Raw genomic sequence first — 23,331 nt, 5'->3', positions numbered from 1 at the left:
TGTACTGTTTGTTTCACTTGGATATACCCCATGTGTGTAGGACATCACTCCTCCTATGGACTTTCTCCTCTGGGATATCCAGTGAGAACTTTGTGTCCTCTTTCTTACTCCTTGAACCATTCTGAAACATTTGGTTTTGTCAGGCAGCATGCTCCATAATTTCAGTGCAAGTGGTTTTATCGTATTTATGTATACTCTCCCGCAGAAATTGTGGTGAATGAGTACCTGAGTGCTAAACTTACAGGTGTCTGCTTCAGTATCTTCAGCCAAACTTAAGTAATGGTAAGTTACAAGTAGGACCAAAGCTGCGTGCTAAAATCAACATTTAAAGTGGTATTTTATTAAGACAGCACCCATTCGGTACCTGCTTTATCCTTTCACCAAAAGGGTGTTTGCAAGCTGAAATATTTACACAAAGTAAGCAGGTAGATGGCTGTTGCCAGATGGTCTGGAAATTAAAAGCAATATGTCATCAACAAGACCAGGTGGAGATTCTGACCAGCGAAGTTTTCAGTTAGATTTGGAACTGGTGCTCTTTAAGAATAGGAAAGGGGAATGCTTCCACCTCGTCGATCACCTGATACAAAGGCTGTCTGATTTTTCTTTTTAAAGACTTGCCAAGTCAAATAAACTTATATTTATGAGCTCTTTCGGGAATCCTGTTACAAGGAGGGGTTGTCTTTGAGCAGACAAAGACAAAATCAATTTGGTTGGAATCGAGAAGCATAAAGATTGTGATCGCGCTAACAGAGATATTTTACGGACGTTGAACTAATGTGATAGAGACAAAGTGACAGAGGAGCAAACCTGCAGGGCAGTCAAAGATTTGCAAGAACTGTGGAGAATTGACACGGACGTCTGAAATTATCCAAGGTGAGTAAAAGCTGAGGGGAAGGATGTCCTGAAAAGTTCAGGAGGAATTCCTGAGCAGTATGCTCTTAGTCAGACACAAAAGGAGGCATTGCTAGAATTAGTGTTGGTGAATGGGCTAGACCAAGTGGTTAAGAGAGATCATTTTAAAATAATTTGGAGATACTAGTGTTGGACTGGGGTGGTCAAAGTTACAAATCACAGAACACCAGGTCATAGTCCAACAGGTTTAATTGGAAGCACTAGCTTTCGGAGCGCCGCTCCTTCATCAGATGGTTGTGACATTTTAAAATAAGGTTTGGACCAGTGTGGCAACAGGCCCAGGAACAGTCTAAAGCAAACATTATTTTGGAAGATGGTAATTCCAATTTGATAAGAATGAACAGGGCTTTTTGCATGACAAAGAAGACGGAGCATATAATGAAGCAATCAAAAGAGACTGCATAATGCACACTAAAACCAAGCAAAAACCAAATCAGTTAAGCAAAGATGATATATGAAGACAAAAAGGACAGTAGAGAAGCAAGAATATAAGAATAGGGTGACAGTTACCAAAAAAGGAAATTCAAATCTTTTAACAGCAGATGGGAAGATATCAGATATTGTGGATCCTCTTTGGTACAAAGTGGGTGGAATATGGAGGCAAAGAGCAAGATGTGAGTGCCTAATTAAGTATTGTAACAGTGTTTATTAGGAAAGAGGAATTCGTAAAATATTGTCAAAAATGGAGATGGTGGAGTTAATTAATAGTGTAAAAATTGAGTCGCAGGGGACATTGGAATGACTGGCTGTGTATAGACTGTATAACACTCCTAGTCTGGATGGCTTGCATCACAGGTTGCTGAAAGATATGATTTAGATTGACACTTCAGCATTTCACTGAAGGAGTGTTGCAGTGTCATGAGTTCTACCTTTTCAGATGAGTTGCCAAGCCAGTGCTCCCTTTGGCCTCTGACAAACAAGCACAGGGGATTTCTCCTAATCTTCTGGATAATCCCTCAACTAACATTACTAAATCAAACAGGCTGCTTAGTATCACATTGCCATTTGCGGAACCTTGCTGTACACACTTTGGCTGCTACATTGCAACAGATTAACTAAAGCATGTTTTATTAACTGTAAGGCATTTGGGTGGCTTGAGAAATCCTACAGATTCAAGTACTTTGCATTTCTAATCACAAGTAACTATTTGTCGCTGAGTAATGATGCTAAACATGTGATGTAAGCAGGCTGGAAATTCTAATTGGATGATAAATCTTAAGAGTTTCAGGAAAAGTAACATTTTTGTGTAAAGAAAATTCAAATGCATCGAATTCAGACTAATTAGAGTTCACAGAAAAACAAATTACATGATCAATTATAGAAAGAAGGCTGGTAACAATCTCTGCAGCAGCCAATAGCTGCTTCACTTTATAAAAAACCATCATCTGGAAACTTTGTCCAGGATAGTTGAAATTATTATAAATGGCATTATTCTAAGAGTTGAATATTGCTAGAATGCACTGATTGTTGGCTAAAAATTATTTGGAGCACAAAAGTGCTTTAAAGTTTATGTACACAATTACTACTAATGGCTAGGTATGTTTGTATTTGCTGAACTGTTGCATGGTATCCTGGTCATGTCAACATCATTCTGGCAATGGCATTTTCGTACAAGAGTTAGGAGTAGTGTGCTCAATCATTGTCAATTGTCAATGGAACCGTGAGCAGGCCCTGTATCGTGCAAGATAGTGTTATTTTGTATGTTAAGTTTTGCTGCAGACTTACTTGTTACAACATAATGATTTGTAATTGAATATGCATCTACTACAGTTTCTGGGCATTGGCATTGTTGCTAAGTCTGGGATTTCTTGTTGCTGTGAGAAAGCGATGATGATTGGCTTGTTTGTTGTAGCAAGTTGCTACAGCTGAATGACTCGCAAAACCACCTCAGTCAAGAGGTAAGAATGCACTGCATTGGCCCGTTTAGATTTTGGATTGGTGCCATGATTTAGTAGGGTAAAGTACTTGCCTAGTAAACAGGTAATCCTGAGTTCAAACCTTAGTGTCTTGCTTCGAAATGAGTTTTTCAACGAAGCTGACAGACAAATATTGCCATACCACCACATTCACTTTATAGCAGAAGCTGTAACCACCATGCTTTCGGTGTGTGGACAGCTTTGACCACAAGTGGTGAGCATGTAGTGTCCTCAAGACCCTGAGGGAAAGGAAGAGGGTGAATCCTGTTGCGTGGTTCTCTGAGCAAACTGTTAGTCATTTGGCAGAATGTCTCATCACTAGAACTTTCCAATAAGCACCGAGACATTGCTTGGCTGGTGGTGGTAAGGGCACTGCCTGTGAGATCCTTTATGTACACCTTATCAGCCTCCACCACTGCATCCTGCCCTCTAAGTAGCTGCACAGGGTGGGTACAGACTGTCGCACATCTCCCTCTGGAATGTGCATCTATAAAGCAAGTCTTGAGGAAGATGCAGTGATTTTTGTCAGGAGACGTACCGAGCAGCTGCGTGATGTGAGTTTCTGTGCTGTATAGTCTGTTCCCTGGGATGCACACTGAAACAATCATCATCAACTGCATCTGGAAGACTATCACCCATGGTGAAAGATCCTCTCTGGTCTGCCTGAACCTTGTTGATCTTGCAAAACATGGAATTGATCCTGAAAGGGTGTTGCAGACTGGCACATTCGAAGGTCCAGGACTATGTGCTGAGGGATACACTAAAGCTTGGAACACCAGGGTGCAGTGGGGAAAGACCATTGTCTGAGGTCTTTCTGCTGAAAGTAAATGGGGGCCCATTCAATTATCAGACCCTCCCAGTGTCTCAGTTTTGCATTTTGTTGGGATAGTCGAAGTTTGATATGCAACTGCAAAAACCAAATTGCTTTGTATCAATGTATATATAGAAAGATTTTTTTATGAATAAAGTATATTTTAGAAATTAAACCGAGGTTCTTAAATGTGGCTGTATTGGACCCTCCTAATGTGTCAAATGATGTAAATATTAGTATTGTATGTGTAAGAGAGGTCTTTTGGTTTTGTAGATAGTCAAACTCCAACATTTTTGTGTTTACCTGATATGTAACTCTACAGAACCAAGCTGCTTTTGTGTCAATGCCTATATGCAGAGAGATTTTTGTTTAATGAATGAAATATATTTTTGAAATTCAAAACAAATGTGAATAGAAATAGCCAAGATCTCCACATTTAGTGTGGAACTGGAAACACACAGCTAGAGTGGGTAAGTATAGAAGTTTTCTTTCACTGAAGTGAAGAGTCAAGTATTGGTGATAATCCAACAACTTCACCATTTTTCTGACAGCAGATTTTTAATTCCCTCTTTAATTTGAAACCGAATACAAATTCTTAACCTGCCGCGGAAGGGTTTCAATTCTTGCTTTCACTTTGAGTTTATGAAGGTAATGTATAAATCCTTCCTTTCTAGTGCCACTAATTAATAAGTTGCACTTCCATATCTGATTGCTTTTTTGTTTCAGTTGTCAAGAAAAATAGAAGGCTAATATAAGCCATGCTTATCCAATAGCACAGTCAGGTGGTAATTATAGTGGACACCACTTCCCTTTCATCTCATAATGTAATGCGAAGAGGGGATTTGGGTGTTGCTGTTTCAAATCTACATAAGAATAGGGATCTGGTGTCATCTTGATGTCTCTCTGTTTTTACTGTCAAGTAGCTTGCGATAGCTAGCCATGCCAGTGTAACCTGGCAACATGTCACTAGGTCAGCAGAGACCAAAGAAAGTTAAGTAATTTTAACTTTTTGTTTCCTTGTCATCAGCCTGAGCGACTATGCTCTTCTACACCCCACAAGGAAACCATGGAGCCTGATTGTTGAGGTTGTCCCTCCTTGTTCTTCAATCACAACCCACCTGTTGCCAAGTGCTTTCCTGGGTTCCTGGGAACTGTTGCTGAGAGTCCATTGTGGCACCGTCCTAACACTTGAAATCCCCCTCCCCCTTCCATTTTAGTAGCTTTTTATTTGACTCGGGCAGGGGACTGATGACTGACATCAAAATAAGCTCCAATTAAAATCTCCCAGAACTCATTCTGAGGGATTCAATTGATTTTCTGACTATATGAAGCCCACTTGGGGTTAAAACACAGACACAAACCTCATGTCCCAGGTTAGAAGGTTTGATGCAGACATTCTCATTACTAAATAGATATGGGAGCATCTCTATAAAGCCATAAAAACAGGTCAAAAGTGAAAGGATCTTTTCCCGAAAGGTCAATCTATTTCCTTTTGAAGAAGTACATGAGTCATCTTCATTGACTCAGAATTGTATGTGCAAAATGCATAGCTCAAGAAAGTTCAACCATTTTAACCTTTCCACTGGATTTAGGGATTACTGTACTAGCCAGTTACAAACAGTTGCTGTTATAACAGATCTAGGATACATTCCTAAGATGATCTGATGTTTTCTGCAAGTCATTGTAACCAATGTGTTTACTGCTTTGGTAGCACATGCTTTGCAAAATGACCTGCAATTAAGTTTATTTGAGTTTAAAATTTAACAAAGTACTTGGATTTCACAGCAAATTGATCAAGATTTTAAAAGGAGAAAATATGACTTAATCTTAAGCTATTCTTTTGTGGCTTAATGAGTGTACTTTCGAGATTTCACGTAGAGTCATAGGGTCATTGTGATGTCCAGCACAGAAACAGACCCTTCGGTCCAACTTGTCCATGCTGACTAGATATCCCAACCCAATCTAGTCCTATCTGCCAGCACTGGCCCATATCCCCCTCAAGCCTTCCTATTCATATACCTATCCAGATGCCTTTTAAATACTGTCATTGTACCAGCCTTCACCACTTCCTCTGGTAGCTCATTCCATACACGAACCACCCTCTGTGTGAAAAAGTTGTACCTTAGGTCTCTTTTATGTCTGTCCCTTTGCCCTGTAGTTCTGGACTTCTCCACCCGCAAGGAAAATACTTTGTCTATTTATCCTATCCATGCCCCTCAAGATTTTATAAACCTCCTATAAGGTCATCCTTCAGCCTCTGATGTTCCAGGGAAAACAGTCCCAGACTGTTCAACCTCTCCCTGTAGCTCAAATCTTCCAACCCTGGCAACATCCTCAAGTCTTTTCTGAACCCTTTCAAGTTTCACAACACCTTTCCGATAGGAAGGAGACCAGAAATGCATGCAATGTTCCAACAGTGGCCTAACCAATTGTTCTTTTATTATTCCTGAAGCTACTGAAACTACTTCAATTCCCAAAAAATTTTGCATCTAGGGTCGTGTTCCTAATATGTTGTGAATTTCGCTGAATTAAGTTAATGCCTCCTACCTTTATGGTGAGTGGGGAGACGATTTGATGTCATCCATTCTAGAAGTAGTTGGGGAGTCTGCAATGTTATTGACTATTCTGTAAATGGAGGTTAAAATGCAAGATAATGCAAGTTAGCTCTCCCAAGAGAAAACAAGATAAGGAGCACTGCAACTCCTTTCAACACGATATGATTGCTTTGTCATTTGACTGAAATCACTGCTCTCAGTTGTGCTCTGCATGGGTAACTCTTGCGTGGATGTACAATTCATTCATTCACACACACCCACACAGTGCCCTTTGAGTATAACTGCTGGGCATGAAGTCATGGGATTATTGGAAGAGTCAAACTTTCTTCACTAAAGCCTTCCCAATATCTGATGTATTTGCAGGAAAGGAACATTTGATAACATAATTTTCTTTATCTCCATTTCAAGTCATACCAGTATGATACAGTGCAGAACTGCAAGCCACTGTATCTTTCACTCAGTTCTTGGGTTTGTAAAGCATCAAGCATTTCACTTGCCTGCTGATTACCATTGCTGAAATTTCTGCCTGTATTCAAACCAAAAATATAGGCCACCGACACCTCTTGGAGATTATTTGAATTCATCTCGCTACAATATTGGCAATCATCAACAAGCTAGGAGTTTTCATAAAACACATACCCACTGTATGAAGTCAATGACAGATCAGAAACAGAAATGAAATATTACTGAAATTGGTATTGGTAAAATAGTTCTCATTCTGATTTGACTTCTGCATGGGGGGATTATTTAACAAATGAATTATTACTAAATAAAGATATATTGTCCAAGATATCAACTACTAACTAGCCACATGTGGCTTTTTTGGAAAAATGCTTTTGTACATAGTGTACTAGCTGGCTTACTATAGTCATTGACCTCTGGTGTAACTTGCTATAATTTTAGTTTGTGGCAGACTTCAAACAAACCAATCTGAAATAGAATTCAGAAGTGTGAATCAGCAATAGTGAATATTTATCACAGCAGGAATGTCATCTACTGTTTTAAAACAAAAGAAATTAAAAACAGCAGTTTGCAATTTCAAAACGGTGGGCGGCTTGGAATTTTCCTCTCCATGCTGTTGGCAATGAAAAGCGAAATTAGTCAGAATTGGATTTTTTTTCCATGCTAGTAAAACTATGAACTAACAACTGAATTGATTAAGAAGACCTGAGCAATTTAAGAATAGAGTCCCTGTTTTCACTTCTAGGGAATGAGTTTCGCAAACTGTATTGCAACCCACACTTTGCTGAGGGACAGAGAACTGAGCTGAGTGATTTTGGAAGTTTTTGATGACTTCCTTTGAATCCCATGTCAGTGTTACCTGTGAACAGTTTGTGCTCAGCAGTGGAGTTCAGGGAGAAGTAGACAATTGATCAGTATGTGATAGCAATTTGGACAATTGATAGGTTATCCGAGATAAGATTGTCTTGGACATAAGAGATCTCACTAAGAGGACATTCTCTTCTCTTGAGAGAAGAGGAAATTACTCTTGAGAAACCCATCAACGTGCAGAGGCTTTAAAATTGGCAGTTATTTGCTCGGAAATATTAGTGGGAGAACAGATGAGATTTTGCATTAATGTTGAGAGACATTCAAGACCAAATTAGAACAACATATTTGAAAAAATATACAAACCTATTTGCAGAAAGGATAGCAGAATGTACAAAACCAGAGGATAGGATGGAAGTGTTACAGAGGGCATGACAAAGAATGAAGATTTGGAGTTTCAGATAGTAGACATTAATTAAAGTCCATTCATCTTCGGTGAAGCAAGTCAAAAGTTTGGGGTAGTTATCCTTTATGTGACAAAAAAGCTGTTTCGCAGATTATTGAGCCATTTAACTGCTGAACAGATGCTCAAAATTACAAATGTAATCTCAGAAATCTTGACCGTCTTCCCAGTAAAAGTCATCTCAAAGTTGATGAGACTCCAAGACCAACTCAGCTTCTGTTGGGAAGTGTTCAGATCGAAGCGAGAAATCGCAAGTCCTGTTGCTGTCTGTTATAACCTTTGCTACTTTTGAGCATCTTTGTGATGCAGTTTTGGGTCCTCAAAACAGAATAGTATAGCACAGAATTCGATCTGCACAAACCTTTTCCAGGTGTGATACAATCACACCTACTACACCAATCCCCCTCCTCATTTCTCACATTGTATTTTCCCTATTGTTTTCCGCAATATCAAGCAGTATAGTCCAAATCCTAACCACATTTTTTCTTTAAGTGTAAAACATTTTTCTTTGGTCGCACCAACTCTTTCATCAATCAACTTATGAAGAATTCTCTTCCTTTCCAACTCTCTTTTTTGCAATGTTCCTCTCCCCTTTGCGTCCAGTCCCTGGCATTCAGCAATTTTCCACGGACCCAACCAGGAGCAGTCCGAGATTTGAGGGTCTGCACAATGACTCAGTGGTTAGCACTGCTGCCTCATAGCACCAGGGACCCAGGTTAGATTCCATCTTTGGGACTATTGGGTCTGTCTATGTGGAGTTTACACATTCTCCCCATATCTACGTGGGTTTCCTCTCACAATCCAAAGATGTGCAGGTTAGGTGAAATTGGCCATGCTAAATTGCCCATAATGTTCAGGGATGTGCAGGTTAGGTGTATTCGTCAGGGGAAAATGTGAAAGTAATAGAAAATGGGAATGGGTCTAGAATACTTTGGAGGATGAGTGTGGATTTGTTGGGCCCAAAAGCCTGTTTCCACACTGTTGTAATTCTATGTGCTTATGCTCATTTAGGTCTGACAACAGTGACCATATTGTCTCGCTCACTGCAGCCACATCCTCTCTCAGCAGCTTCTCCAATGACAGATTGGTTCTTGCAAGCATTTTGCTGGCCAGCAGGTTTGCTAGTGAGCCAGTCAGCAGCAAATGTGGGACAGATTACAATTGGAGAAGCACAAGAGAAGCTGAATCTCTGATTTGGAGGAATAGCTCCTCATAGTTTGTCTTTCTCGCATGCAAGGATGACATTTCCTCTGAATTGGTTGCAGAGTGGGTGGTTCTCCTGAAGGCAATGCCTGCATTGATTGAATATGTTGTGCACCCACCATCCCCTGGACATTGGTTCCAGCTGTCCATGAATACAGCCTGAAAGATGATAGAACAGGAAGCTTCACAGATCCAAAAAAACCTTTTTTTAAAAAAAAATGGAAAGAAAGCCGAGAAGGTCAAGGAATCAATCTTTCAGGAGCCGACTGGTGCTGGTATGCAAATCAAAGCAGAAGTGGCAGTCGTCATAGAACAACTGAACAAAAGCTTGATTTTAATACAAAGAGCAAAGCGAGGGAGGGGGCATTGAGATGGCTAAAGCAAAATGTATCAATTATTTACTGACAGTAAAAGGACTTTGTCTGCATCCTGAAGGTGAGAACCATCAAGATGCAGCAACAAACAGATGTGAAAGCAGTGCAACAATTTGCATTTGTGAACTTATGATCAAAGTCCTTGCCATATTTGTTGAACATCCATACAAGCTCTCTGCCAAGCGTCTGCAGTTGTGTTGTGGCCCAGAACAAGAAGTGGTTTTCAGCCGAATCAAGAAAATGGGAATAACGGCTCGATCCACTCTGTTATTCATCAACCCAACAAAGGAAGATGCTTTGTCTTTCGGGCGCACTCCACAGGAATGAGGCTCCACAAGGAAGAAGCAGACCCTCAAAATCAGTACCAAGGAAAACTGAGAACATCAAGTCTCATGTATTGCATGAAAAGACTCGAACCTTTTTGGGACAATGGATGAAATGTACAGAGACTGATGAAAGTATGACAGATTAGAATTATTACAGTTTTGTTCATGAATGTTTAGATTATATTCCCAATGGTATGGAAACAGGTCCTTCGGCCCATGTAGTGCATGGAGATGTTTTTCTTTTGAAAAGGTGGATATTTAGAGAAATGCATTATTACGTAGTGTACTTGCTGATTTTCCATGGTGATTAGACCTCCACCTCTTGCTTTCACTTAAGTTTGTGGGAGACATAGTAAATGTGATAAAAGGTTGATTCGGAACTTAACATTTGAAAACTGCATTTTAGTTTGGTGGTTAATTTGTAATAGGCATCCTTTTGATAGGAATGAGATTTCGATATTCATTCAGATAGTATGTGCATGTGAATTCTTTTTTGTATATATGTAAAACAAGGATTTTGATTGTTTTGAGTACTTCTACAGATTTCACTGGCGATGATTGATTGATTGATTGATAGTCTAATAGTTGTTGCCATTTCCTAGCTGCGTTAAACTCTGGTCTCGCTCGGGCTTTTCTGAGGGTAGTTAAGAGTCAACCAAATTGCTGTGGATCTGAATTCATTTGTAAGCCAGTCCTGATAAGGATGGCAGATTTCTTTCCCTAAAGGGAATTACTGGATCAGATAGCTCTTTTTTATATAATGACTGTTTAGTGTTTCATGGTCTTCATCACTGAAACTAGTTTTCAATTCTAGATTTGATTAGCTGATGTCAAATTGCACCAGCTGCTGCAGTAGGATTTACATAGATGTCTCTAAAGCAATAGCCTGTGCCCTAGCATTACTCACCCAGTGACATTGCCGCAATGCCACCATCTTCCCAGTTACATAGTCATAGAGATGTACAGCACGGAAACATGCCCTTTTGTCCAACTTGTCCATGCCGACTGGATATCCTAACCTAATCTAATCCCATTAGCCAGCAATTGGCACATATCCCCCTCAAACCCTTCCTATTCGTATATCAGTTCAGAAGCCTTTTTAACTGTTGTAGTTGTACCAGCCTCCAGCTCCTCTTCTGACAGCTTGTTCCATACATACACCACCCTCAGCTAAAAAAACAAGCTGTCTCTTAGGTCCTTATAAAAAATCTTTCCCCTCTCGCCTTAAACCTATACCCTATAGTTTTGGACTCCCTTACCCTGGGAAAAGACCTTGGCTGCTCATCCTATCAATGCCCCTCATGATTTTATAAACTTATATGAAGTCACCCATCAGCCTCTGACACTCCAAGAAAAATAGTCCCAGCCTATTCAGCGTTTCTTTATCACTCAAACCCTCCAACCCCAGCAATATCTTTGAGAAGGTGATGGCAAACCATCATCTTAAACTGCTGCAGTTCACAAAGTGTAGAGATACTCCCAATGCTGTTAGGGAGGGAGTCCAAGGATTTTCATCAGTGACATTAAAGGAATAGTAATGTACTTCCAAGTCAGGATGTTGTGTAGCTTTGGTGATGTTCACATACACCTACAACCCACAATCTTCTAGGTGTTAGAGTTTGAGAATTTGGAGGATGATGTTAAAGTCATCCTGGTAAGTGCAACCTGCAGATGGTACACCATTGCCACTCTACCTCACTGGTGAATGGAGTGATCTTTTTGTTAATATCAAATGGGATGTAAATCAAGCAGGCTGCTTTTTCTCAAATGATGTTGAGCCCCTTGAGTTTCATTTGAAACACTTATTCAAGCTAGTAGAAAGTATTCTATCTCACTCCTGCCTTGTTCCCTGACAGATGAAGGACAGACTTTAAGACATCAGGAGGTGTGTTACTCACTGTATGATTTCTAACTTCTAATCTACTCAAATAGCTACTGTATTTATCTCAAGAGTCCAGTTAATTTTCTGATCAATAGTAGCCCCTTGGTTGTTAATGGATATACAGTGATGGTAACACCATTGAATGTCAAGGAGTGATGATTAGTTTGTCTCTTATTGGAAATGGTCATTGCCCTGCATTTATATGGCACGAATGTTACTTAACACCTTTTAACCCAAGCCTGGATGTTGACCACAGCAGGTCGGGCAGCATCCGAGGAGCAGGAGAATTGCCGTTTCGAGCATAAGCCCTTCATCAGGGATGAGGCTTGTGGGCCAGGGACGCTGAGAGATAAATGGAAGCATGGTTGGGCTAGGGAAAAGTAGCTGAGAACGCAATAAGTAGATGAAAGTGGGGGAGAAGGTGATAGATCGGAGAGGAGATGGGAAAGACGATGAACAGGTCAAGAGGGCGGTGCCACATTGGAGTTTTGGGACTGGAATAAGGTGGGAGGAAGGGAAACAAAAGAAACTGGCGAAAGCCGCATTAATCTTGTGTGGTTGCAGGGTCCCAAGGTGGAAGATGAGGCGTTCTTCCTCCAGGTGTTTGGGTTTGGTGATGGAGGAGGCTCAGGACCTGCATGTCCTTGTTGGGGTGTGAGGGGGGAGGTGAAGTGTTTAGCCAATGGGTAGTGGGGTTGGTTGGTGTGGGTGTCCCAGAGATGTCGCACAAAGGATGATTTTTCTTTTTACCCGCCTGCCCAAACTTGACCAGTAATTAAATCAGGTAAAAACAATGACTGCATTTGCTGGAAGCCAGATTCTGGATTAGTGGTGCTGGAAGAGCACAGCAGTTCAGGCAGCATCCAAGGAGCAGCGAAATCGACGTTTCACTGCTCATTGGATGCTGCCTGAACTGCTGTGCTCTTCCAGCACCACTAATCCAGTAATTAAAGTAGGCAGATGTATACGCAATTTTATTGTTTCCTCTTTTGTGCCTGAAAAAAAGAAAAATTGATATTTAAACTACACTTTCACTGCGTCAAACCAACACTCAACAATAATTGTACATGGAAACCTATGCATTTTCCGCATCTTTTCTCCTCACATATAGTTCAATGAAATTAGCAGTAGCAATGTACAGTTAAAATTCATCTCATTGTTTTGTTGCTACTTTTTTTCCTTTTTAATTGAATTGGGAGCAGTGGAAGTTGATTTGGTACCGTTCTGACAGCAAACCCCTTTTCCTTTTTTTTATATAAGCTAATCCTATTTAGCTTTCAGCAAACAGAAAATGTAAGAGCCTTGGAACAAGAAACCTAAATGGGTCAACTAATGGAAACAATAATTGGCCAAAGCATTGGGATTCAGCAGAGGGGGGGAGGTGGGGGGGAAGAAAAATCATAATGCATCCTAAATGAGCTGAATTGCTGGAGTGCAATGATTTTTTTTTGGCCCTTTCTGTTATACCTTTCACTGTTTATTAATATATAGGTATTGGTCAGAGTAAGGAACTGCATCTGCAAGTCGAGCAAGTTTTGTTTATTGCTTTTTTTTTAAAAGAATACCTTTTTTTTGGTTTTATCAGCCTAAAATGAGAGTTGTTTAAATATTTGGTTTTCCAGCAGCCAGCTTATTCACACCATGCATGAAATGTAGCACTAGTTTTATTAATGGAAGCAAGCCGTGAGCTCAGTGGTAGAATTCCCAGCTCTAGTTTGAATGCCAGTCCGACTGTCCTGATGAATAGAGACCAGAGCTCTGACTCTGAATGTCCAGAGACATTCACAATCATATCCTGTTTTTCAAGGGGCAAGTGAGCAGATAAAATGACAGCAACAATTATAATCAATGGTCCTCTTAAAGCATGCACAGAAATTACATTGTGTTAGGATGACTTTTCAAATTATAATTTTGGTGCAAAACCCTCAAGGGAAAAATTAAAGCATTAGGTTTCTATCAAAGGTCTTTGCAAGATGTGATTTGCTTCACTTCATTTTCTGGATTTGTGGATCACTTGGAAAATTATGTACCATTCGTATATTCATTGGAATTTCCCTGAGGTTTCATTATTGTTCCAAAAGTGATGTGCTGACAGCACTCACATCATTAATCATTACTTTCTATTTAACTTAAATTATATGTTCTGGAATTTTAGTCCACATTTGTTTAGTTCTTCTTGCCTGCACTGAGTGTTTCTTAGCATGAAGAGATGCATTGATGTCTTGTCATGGGATTCAATAATTTCATGGAAATTAGACCAACTTCTTTTGCATTGTATTTTGGCACACACTATGTGTGATCCCTTACTGCCTGTAATGAGTATGTTTGGTGTGGAAGCAAGTATGTCAAAGTGTGGCACTAGAAAAGCACAGCAGGACAGGCAGCATCGGAGGAGCAGGAGAATCGGCGTTTTGAGCACAAGCCCTTCATCGGGAATGAAAGGAGGTGTGTCCTTTCTTATCCTTCTACTGTCCGCTTCAAGTAAATAATTCAGCAACAAGTATATTGGATTGGATTAGATTAGATTACCTACAGTGATGATTAAGCTCCTGATCCCACTTCACATGTCATCCAGTTTAACACCATGGTTAGTTTGAATGGGAATGACTTCTGATACAATAGGAAATTGACAGAGACCGTGGAGATTCAATCATGCTTTTTTGACCAGTTTGAAACCTGGGGGCAAGCAGTCATGAAAATCAATGGTTTATGTGTTGACCCTTCCTTCAAACAATGAGAGGGATGAATTCTGTTATAAAATGTAATAATTTTGAAGTGGTTAATATGTCCCCATTCTACCCACAGAGTCATAGAGATGTGTGCAGCATGGAAACAGACGTTTCAGTCCAACTTGTCCATGCTGACCAGATATCCCAACCTCATCTAGTCTCACTTGCCAGCACCCGGCCCATGTGTCTCTAAGCCCTTCATATTCATGTAACCGTCCAGATGCCTTTTAAATGTTGCAATTGTACTAGTCTCCACCACTTCCTCTGGTAGCTCATTTCATGCATGCATCACCCTCTGCGTGAAAACGTTGCCCCCTTTAGGTCTCTTTTAAATCTTTCCCCCCTCACCCTAAACCTATGCCCTCTAGTTCTGGACTCACCCCACCCCAGGGAAAATACTTTGTCTGTTTGTCTTATCCATGCCCTTCATGATTTTGTAAACCTCTAAGTGGGTGGAGAGGAGTCCTCCAGTAGCTTTTCAGACGGAGCAGGGAATGAATCTGTACCAGCTTCCTAAGGACCTGTAGTTATGTCTATCAAACGTATTGTTGCCATCATGCAATAAACCTTCTTGTTGATGCTGATGGTACTATATCCCTCTATAACGAATCACTAGATCAGACTAAGAAAATTTGATGGCAGTGAACTATCTTAATTAATGCTTGCCTTGCAACACATACTGATGGAGGTGGCAAATATTACAAGGTGCCAGCTGTGGTCAACCTAGAAAATAACACAAGTGCCATAGATGGCAAGGAAAGGTAGCTTCATCCTGTCAATTTTAAGTAGTATTTATGGGAAATTTGATACTATCTGCAGTCTAGATGCCAAGACTTTCATGATTTGTAGTACCCATCTTAATAACCTTATATGTTTAATTTTTAAAAGTATTGACTGCAAGTTAATAACATGACATGGTTGTACTTGAGAGCTTTTTGTGGTTTTTTTTGTGATAAACCTATTCATTTGGTAGGAGACTCGTCTATAGTTTGAGACTGGGCTGTTGTTTTCGAGTGTAATGTGGACTCTGGTGACCAAATACACTTTTTGTAAAATGGGTTATTGTTCATCACATCATCTTCCCATTCCCTTGGATGAGCAGTATGAAATGTGAAAGGAATAACCTGAGTGGTACCTCAATGACTTCAAACATTTCTGTACTAGTGGATAAGGTGATCAGTTATATACAGCGGAGAGGTTGTATGGACTCTCATTACCCAGACAGCAGACACAAATATATGAGGGTTGTTAGCCTGGAATTCAGATTGTGACAGAGCTGCAGTCTCTGCAGTGACTGGTCTGTCTGGAGTTGCATTTGAACCCTTCACCCTTTGACTGAGGAAGGAAGGCTACCACTGATACAGTAGCAGAGAATAATTAAAAGAGCAATACTTCGGTGTTATGGTTTGAAGTGAGTTTATTAAATTACTGTAACTAATATAAAATACTGATGCAGGGAAGATCAGTTTAATGCTATTATCTGTGACTGTACATTTGCAAGTGGTACTTAAGTGCATGATCATTTTAGGAATTAAAACGTCTGCTCTGATCATATGTTGTAAATGCACTAAATATATTTGACTCTAGTGCACGGTTTAACATTAACTTTTCTTTAGCCACCATCATTTAACTTAAAATCTCTGCAGGCTTTAGTCGTCTTACCCCCAAAACAGCGAGTTTTGAGAAGATATTAAGCAGGACAAGGGAAAGAAACACACTCAATACACGAGAAAGGAAAGTGCTAGAAAGACTAACATAAGACAAAAACATTGTTATCCTACCTGCAGAGCTGAAAATGTTTTGCTGGAAAAGCGCAGCAGGTCAGGCAGCATCCAAAGAGCAGGAGAATCGACGTTTCGGGCATGAGCCCTTCTTCAGGGCTCCTGCTGACAAAGAACGCTTGATACTCATTTTAAATCAGAGACGACATTGAGAAAGTGAATGTACTACTTGCCGATACCAAGACTTACCAACAAGTGGCGATAGACCTGACCCCACAACTAGAGAACCGAATCACAGCCCTACTCAAAAAAAGCTCCAGAAATCTGGAGAAATAAATAAGACCGACTTCCAAAAAATAAAACTAGACTGATCCAACGCACCATGCTTCTATGGATTACCCAAAATTCACAAACCAGGAACTCCCCTCAGACCCATAGTCTCGCTACCTGGAACACCAACTTACAGAATGGCCAAGGAGCTACACTAAAGACTAAAACACTTAGTAGAAGACTCACACCACTCCATCCACTCCACCCAAGAGTTCCTGAAGACCACCAACGACACCAAGATAGAAGAGGATGAAATAATGGTCGTCTTTGACGAAACAGCCCTGATCACATCCATCAACAACCAACCTGGCCAAGGAAAGACTGGCTACACTATTAGAAGAACTAAAGACACATACACGAAGCACCACTAATTTCATCAAGGACAATTTTGTCAAGCTAGTGGACCTATGCCTTTATCACCCATTCCACCTTCAATAACAAAACCTACAGAAAAACCAACGGAACACCCATGGGATCTCCAATATCAGGGCTCTTAGCAGAGGCAGTAATGTAGAGACTCGAATAAACAGCTCTGCCAACGATCCGTACCTAAACTTTGTGTCCGCTACATGGATGACACCTTCGTCATCACCAAACAAAACAAATTAGTAAGCCTTCAAGACCATCAATAATACCTTTACTGGCATAAAATTCACTAGAGAGGAGGAAAACAACAACAAACTGCCATTCCTAGATGTCGCAGTAGAGTGGACAGCCAATGGGGAACTTCAAACCAGCATCTACAGGAAAACAACACACTGACCAAATACTGAATTACAGAAGCAATCATCCCAACACCCACAAATGCTGCATTAAACCGTTATTTTATTGAGCCACCACAGACTGTAGCACAGAGGAACTACTCAGAGCAGAGGAAAATCACCATACAGTGTATTCAGAAAGAATGGATACCCAATGAACACAGCTCACCGACTTTCTCAGCAACAAACCCAAACAAGCAGACAAAACATGTCCAGAACCCAAGCCACTCTCCCCTATATCAAAGACATCTCAGAAATGACCGCCAGACTACTCAGACCCCTTGGCATCATAGTCCACAAACCTACCAACACACTAAAACAGCAGCTAATGAACTTGAAGGACCCTATACAGACAATAAACAAAATTAATGTCATTTACAAAATACCTTGCAAGAACTGTAAGAAACGCTACATTGGATAAGCAGGCAGAAAACTAGCCACCAGAATACATGAACATCAACTAGCCACAAAACAACATGACCCCCTGTCACTAGTATTTTTATGTACATATGAGGAAGGACACCACTTCGACTGGGACAATACATCCATCCGAGGACAAGCCAAACAGAGACATGCACGAGAATTCCAAGAAGCACGGCATCCCAACCAAACACATTTGACATGGATCACATTTGCTACCCCCTGAGAAAAAGAACAGGAAACAATGTCACCACAGGAAATGACCACCAACCCAAGGAAACCTAAACACATAAATAGAAAACAACAGGTCATGTCACCAGTGCTTCATCTGGAGGTTCACTGATGTTACCTAGTATGGTGACAAAGCATCTGAAAATGAACATTCCAACTCAGCGAGCAAACCTACATCCAGTACCCCAAAACCGTTATTACCTCATATATGTCTGCTCATCATCAACAGTACCCCTTTGTTCTTCAGTGAATTTTATCAGCAAAATAGGTGAAAACCACAACAGGGTATTAGTGTAGCATTAATGATCTGGGAAATGCTGGAAGAACTTACACTGAAGTGCTCATGGATATAAATTGACACTGAACCAGACAAAGGAGATATTAAAAAGGATAACTGAAACCTTAGTCAAAGAGGGTCTTCAAGGAGCAATATGATGGGATAGTATGAAAGTATGCTCATGACTTGTATATGATGAGGTTTTATGTGGGAGAATGCATGAATTTTAAGAGAGTTGCATGCCATAATCTAATATTTTGCTTCTTGTTACTGACACAATTTGATATTCTAGAGATGAATGCTGTATGAGTGGAATTTATTGCCCTCCTCAGGGTGAGTTTGGAGGTGGGGGCAAGCATTTAATTGAGTAGGAAGGTATCAAATGGGAATTTTGCCTCTGAAACCATTTCTGTCTCTGTCTTGTTTAAGTTTGAGACCAGCAATAATGCCATTTCACAGACTTGCTCGGTTTATCTGTTTTTCTCTCCCTCTCCCGCTTTCTCACATGTGCTCTCTTGCATGCTCGCAAATCTACTGGGATTCAACCAGTAGTGGGTGAGGCAGTCGCAATGTGGGAGACCTCTGCTGCAGACCCAGCTGTGTCAGCTTGTAGGCTCCCTTCTTGTTCCAAGGCACTCTGTGCTTAATTGAGGGTCTTGGCATTGGGATGGGGAGAGCCACCCCCCCCTCTCTTCGCTGTTAAAAAAAACCTTTTTTTCTCTTGCTAAACCCCCAACCTATTTGTGATCTGGGTCCCTTTCTAAACCTCAGCCTTTGGTATAAGAATCGCCAGTGATTGCCACTGTTTCACCACTATTTCGCACTGGCAATCAATAGCCCCTGTTGACAGTGCCAGCTCGGGGGGGGGGGGGGGTATTTCTGTCCCTGAGAACCTCCGGAAAGGTCAGACGCTGGCCACTTAAGAGCCTGTATGGTGCTTAATTCCTGCGGCTTTCCTGAAAGAGGTGCTGTTGGGATTCCTGCCAACTTTGCAGCTTGTGGGCAAGTGTTTTCCATTGTCTTGGGTAAATACCTCTCCACGTATTGGCACAAAAAGGAATCAATGTACTTATAAACACAAAGCTATGTTAAAGTAATTCAAATCTTCAGTGACACCTTTCAATCGGAAAATAATGTGTACTGCAATCTGAAACCTTCCCTGACTGACTAATCGTCTATGAAATGCAGAATCATCTGAGTGTTTGTCTCTCCAAACAATTGTCCTTTTGTGACCTTCAGAGGAACAGCCCCTGCTTTACAAAAGCATACAATTTTATGTGGTGTAAAACCTCTGACTATTTCAAATGGCTGAGTGGTTGTACAAGTAACATACCTAACATCTGCGTCAGATGACTGTGGTTTCAAGTCCCCCTCCCAAGGGACATGAGACTATGGTCTTAGGCTGCCATTTCAGTACAGTGTTTACTGTATCACATCTCCATGACACTGGACTCCTTTGGCTATAAATTCTGTGAGCATGATCTTAACCTCCACAACCACCTGATGAAGGATTGGTGCTCCGAAAGCTAGTGCTGCCTGGATTGTAACCTGGTGTTGCGTGATTTTTAACTTTGTCTACCTCAGTCCAACACCGGCACCTCCAAGTCACGCCTTTCAAATAAAATGTTACGTTGAGGTCACTCAGGGGAATTTGAAAGATCCCAAGTTAATACTTTGAGAAAGAACAAGAGATTACTCCATGAGACCCAAACCATCAAATATCACTTAACCAGTATTGAATATTAGCAGAATTTTTACAAAAGGATTGTGTGATGATAATTGTGTTTCCTAAGTTTCAACAGCAACGGCACTGAAAGCTGATAGAATGGCAGGTCCTGACAACTTAAATACAGGTTCCGGCTGTGGAAATAGTTGATGAACTGGTCGTCATCTTCCAAAAATCTGGAAGAGTCTTGATAGAGGGGAGTGTGTTAAATGTAACTAAACTGTATTTTTTTTAAAAAGGAGAAAATTGGGAATTACAGACTGATTAGTGCAAGTTGAGAAATTGTTGGTGCCTGTTATACAGGATGGAATGAAAGGACACTTGGAAAATACCAGAGGTATTGTACAAAGTTAGCATGGATTTATGAAAAAAAAATAGTGTTTGACAAGCCTACTGGAGTTTTTTGGGGATCTAACCAGTAGAATTGATGAAGATGAATCATTAGATGTGATGTATTTGGATTTGAGTGGTGAGAAGTTTGTGAAGAGACTTTAAAGTGATTTTAGGCAAATAGAATGATTGGTCAGATACATGGGAGATGCCATATACCATGGATAAAGATGCAAATTGTCCTGTTCAGTCAGAAAAGTAAAATATTGTTCAAATGGTGGTTGATTAGGAAATGTTGATGTACAAAATAACCTAGATATGCTGGTACACTTTTCATTGAAAGAAAGCATGAAGTTGCAGCAAACTATTATGAAGGCAAACCCCATGTTGGCCTTCAGTGCAAGGAGATTTGATTTACAGAGCAAGAAGTCTTACAGCAACTGTGCCCAGCCTTGATAAGACCACACCTGGAGTATTGAACATAATTTTGGTCTCCTTACTTAACAAAAAAATGTATTTGCCATAATGGGAGTACAGCAAAGGCAGATTTCTGGTTTGGCAGGTTTGTGGGATGGGGAGCGATTGAGTTGACTGGGCCTGTATTGGTTGCGGTTTAGAAGAGTGACAGGGCATCGTATTGAAATATATATAAGCTTCTAACAGGTTGGACAGATGGGATGATGATTTCCATGGTAGAGCCCTGAATAAATGGGTCACTGTATCAGGTATGGCACAGGTCATTTTGGACTGAGAAGAAATTTCTTTGCTCAAAATAGTGAATGAACCAATGGAATTTTGTACACTAAAGACTGTGAAGGTGAAGTCACTAATATATTTTAAAGAAGAAATAGATTTCTAAATGCTACAGCTGGATGGGGGTATGGGAACAGAAAGGGAGATTGGTATTTTGAGGATCAGCCATGATTATGTTGAACAGCAGAGTGGGTTTGAAGGGCTGAATGACCTTCTTCTCATTCTGTTTTCTGTGGTATACTTCTCAGTACTTCATTGGCTGCAAAGTTCTTTTGGAACGTCCTGAGATTGTGTAGATTTGTTTGTATTTTTTCATGGGATGTGAGTGTCACTAGCTAGGCCAACATATATTGCCCATCCCTGATTGCTCATAGGGAGATTAAGAGTCTACTATATTGCTATGGGACTGGAGTTGGATGTGCATTAGACCAGGTAAGGACATCCGTTTCCTTCCCTAAAGGACATTAGTGAACTAGATGGGTTTTACCAACAATCAACAATGTTTTCGTGGTCATCATTAGACACTTAATTCCAGATTTTTTTTTAACTGAATTCAAATTCCACCACCTACCTGGGTCTCTGTCATTTTTCTTTACCATTATTCAAGTTTTGCACTCCATGTTCATGTGACAATGTAACGTATCTGGAAACAAAGATGCTCAGCAGTAGCTCAAAATCTTAAAAGCTGAATGTTGGCAATTGCTTCGCTCACAGCAACATAAACCCATCCAGTCTGAACATGTCTGAAGCAACCATGCATTTAGCTGTAAAACAATAAACAACTACACTTGCATGATATGTGTTCTTCATCTTTACTAAACTGTTATAATAAGAGCACCACTTTGGAATAACCATTGACTAAACAGTGCAGCAGTGAAAAGAGATTTCACACTCTGGCTTTCTCAATGTTCCTTCCGTTATGTGATTAATCTGTGATTCATACCAACAATTTATTGAGAAAAATTAGAGGTATTTGAAGGCGTGTCTTCTTCCTTTGTTTTAAACTAGTTTCTTTTTTACTGTGATTATTTATCTATTTATTATGAACACTTTTAGCCTATGTATATTTCACTAAAATATCGTTTCATCTGTACATGTTTTGTCTACTAACAGATTTGGCTAGATTTTGCAGTTGATATAATGGGAGGACTAATGGCACTTGTGGTTAGTTATGTACTTAGATGATGAGGTTACATGATTAAATGTCAACATCCCAGTAATTTCTGGCAAATACCAAAATGATATTTCACTGAGCCTGGTGATGACATGTATAGAATATTGTTAAACGAATGTGCTTATACATACAAACTAAATGAGCTACCTGTGTAATTTCAAACATGAGTAAGATTCCTAGTCTAATGGTTGTTTTATTTCTAACAACCAGTCCCTTTGCCACTGGAAACTATCTGTCACAAATATGGAATCTTATCCTTTTTAACAGTTAATTGTTGGAGATTTCCAAAATATCAGTCATCGAACTTTTTCCTTCCATCTCTCTGCTTGATTTAATATTGAATTAATCCAGTCCAATTTCTTTATTCCTCTGCTCTTTATTCCTTGCTTTTTTAATGCAGTGTTATCAGCTCGCTCTTTTTCAGAGCTTTTGAAGTGAGGAGCAGGAGGCAAGTCTAAGCCATGAATGATAATTACTGTTTAAATACCTTTATTCTTCAGCAGAGCCTGGCCTGTTGTTTTTGGTTTTAATAATGATCGAAGAACAGCATGCCAGGCCAATATATTCTAGGGAGTTAATTGCTAAACCCATAAGGCTTATTTGCATATGTTGGGGAAAGGAATTCATAGATGCTAAACTAAAGGAGTTTCCAAAGGAGTGAATCTTCAGCACAAGGCAATTACACACTTGGGATCAGATTGAATTTTAGCTTGAGAGAGTAAATGTTCCTGTCACCACTCCAGTCAAAGGTACATCACAGTTGCTGCTTGGTTCATTGTGGTTGTCTTTCTTTGAGACTTGATGAAGTCATATTTTATGGTTGATAGTTTTGTTAAGTTGAAACAAATGTTCTATTTGATTGCCATGCACTTACGTTTTTTTTCAATCTAAAAACATAAGCTGTTGCCGTTCTCCAGCTGAGTTTTTGGAATGACAACACAAAGAATTGGTTCTCTGCTCCATCGGACTTGTTCATGAGGGGCATAATAACAATGGAAAAAAAGGAGGTCTGCAAGACATGATATGTCACATAGTCCTGAATGTTTCCTCAGACACAAACTTTGAGAAGCTTTTTTTGTTTGTGTGGTGGTTTATTGAGATTTTAAATGTCGCTAGTCCCAACGACTGTGTCAGCATAGTTCTGGTGTTCTGCATAGGCAAAAAAAGA

The 23,331-nt window shown here is 40.1% G+C and overlaps 1 protein-coding gene across 7 annotated transcripts in view; it reads left to right on the top strand.

The window, feature by feature from the left end:
* Positions 1–23,331, top strand: part of LOC132820986 (rho GTPase-activating protein 6) — a 535,965-nt gene that overhangs the window by 370,217 nt on the left and 142,417 nt on the right. The window lies entirely within an intron of this gene.

This window comes from Hemiscyllium ocellatum, chromosome 12 (assembly GCF_020745735.1).
Source record: "Hemiscyllium ocellatum isolate sHemOce1 chromosome 12, sHemOce1.pat.X.cur, whole genome shotgun sequence".
NCBI lineage: Eukaryota > Metazoa > Chordata > Chondrichthyes > Orectolobiformes > Hemiscylliidae > Hemiscyllium > Hemiscyllium ocellatum.
Note: the sequence above shows the minus strand (reverse complement) of the source record. Positions and strands in the feature narration are given on the sequence as shown.